Genomic DNA, 1927 nt, shown 5'->3' on the forward strand with positions numbered 1-1927 from the left:
AAAAACGGACGCATGTTTTATTTTTTGAGGCAAAGAGACGCCTCCTGTCTCGAGGCGGTGGCGGTGGCGTCTGTGGAAGAGCGACCTTTTTTAGCCCGTGGGGTGGAAGTGGCCGGGCGGAACGAAGGAAGCGACAGTGGCGACATCTGTCAGAGAGCGGAGTTTTATTTAGCCCGTGGGAGTGCAAGCGGCTGGGCAGGACGAAGGAAGCTTCGGCGGGAGCCTTTGAATCGGGCCAGCCTTTTACTGTAGCTGTAGCGCGAGAGTATTTTTCCTGCGGTTTTGCTTATCTATTTTTCACTGTTTGCAGCGGTTTACATTAGTTTTCTTTGTTTTCCTTTTCATTTCCTTTTTTTCTTTGGTTTTCTTTTCAGTTTTTTTATGTTTCTTTCTCGGTTTTCTTTGGTTTCGTCTGCTTTTCTCTTTTTCCTTTTTTCTTTCTTTAACACATGTCTACCTTTTTGTCACATGCAATGTACATTTTTAGTATCATCACGAATATTATTTGTACACGTTTAACATTTTACAAATATGTGGTTAACATTTTTTTCAAATACATGTTCCGATGTCTGTTTTTTCATACACATTGTACATTTTTGTATGCATGTGAAACATTATTTGTATACATGTTTAATATTTTTCAAATAAAAAATTAATAATTATTTAAAAAAATACATGTTTTGATGTCTGCTTATTTTTTTAGAAATTTTATATTTTCATATACATATGAAACAATTTTTATACACATTTAACAATTGTCAAATACATGATTAACAATTTTTTTCACATATATGTTTCGATATGTACTTCCGCCATACACGTTGTACATTTTTGTATACATTAGGAACATTTTATTATACACATATAGCATTAGGTACATGATTAACATTTTTAAAATATATGTTTTGATGTCTATTTTTCCCTAAATGTTGTGCATTTTTGTATAAATCAGAATCACTTTTCTGTACAGGTTTGACATTATTTTAACAGTACTACAACATTTTTAAAACAATGAACACTTTAAAAACTATAAAGCAAAAAATGATTAAAAAAACAACAGGAAAAAACATGTGAAAAAGCTGGAGACAAAACGAAAACCACAAGAAAAAACGATCTGCAAAAATAAGACTGCGCATACATGTGGCAGATGTGCGTGTGTGCTCCTGGGGATCATGCATTGCATGGTGCTTCCACCAACTATATATAGCACAATCTCATCAATCAGCTCCTTGTGCTTGTCCAGCTGAGCCTTTTTCATGGCACTGTCCACCAATGCCATGACTTTAAGGAACAAGTCATGTTGTTCAGCTCCTCAAACTCGGCCCTTGACACTCCCAGTCCGTGTCCTAGAGTAATTAGGGCTAGGTTGATTAGTTAGCCATTAGTTAGCCAAAGTCCTCCCTCTGTACGTGGTGTGCTAGCTAACTAGTAGAAAAGGGGGCTTTGGTTCAGGCCGGGTAAGCCCATTAGTCCCGGTTCAGTCCAGAACCGGGATCAATGGGTGCATTTATCCCGGTTCGTGCGGCTAAGGCATTAGTCCCGGTTCACCTGGACCCTTTAGTCCCGGTTGGTGCCACGAACCGGGACTAAAGGGTGCGATGCCCATTGGTTCCGGTTGGTTCCACCAACCGGTACTAAAGGTTAGACCTTTAGTCCCGGTTGGTTCCACCAACCGGGACTAATGGGCTTTGAGGCATTAGTACCGGTTCATGGCACGAACCGGTACTAAAGGTCCCATTTTCAAACCCCCCCCCTCCCCGTGGACCTTTAGTCCCGGTTGTTGCCACGAACCGGAACTAAAGGGTGCGATGCCCATTGGTCCCGGTTGGTGGCACCAACCGGTACTAAAGGTTAGACCTTTAGTCCCGGTTGGTTCCATCAACCGGGACTAATGGGCTTTGAGGCATTAGTACCGGTTTATGGCACG

Source organism: Triticum dicoccoides, chromosome 3A (assembly GCF_002162155.2).
Source record: "Triticum dicoccoides isolate Atlit2015 ecotype Zavitan chromosome 3A, WEW_v2.0, whole genome shotgun sequence".
In the NCBI taxonomy this organism is placed as follows: Eukaryota; Viridiplantae; Streptophyta; class Magnoliopsida; order Poales; family Poaceae; genus Triticum; species Triticum dicoccoides.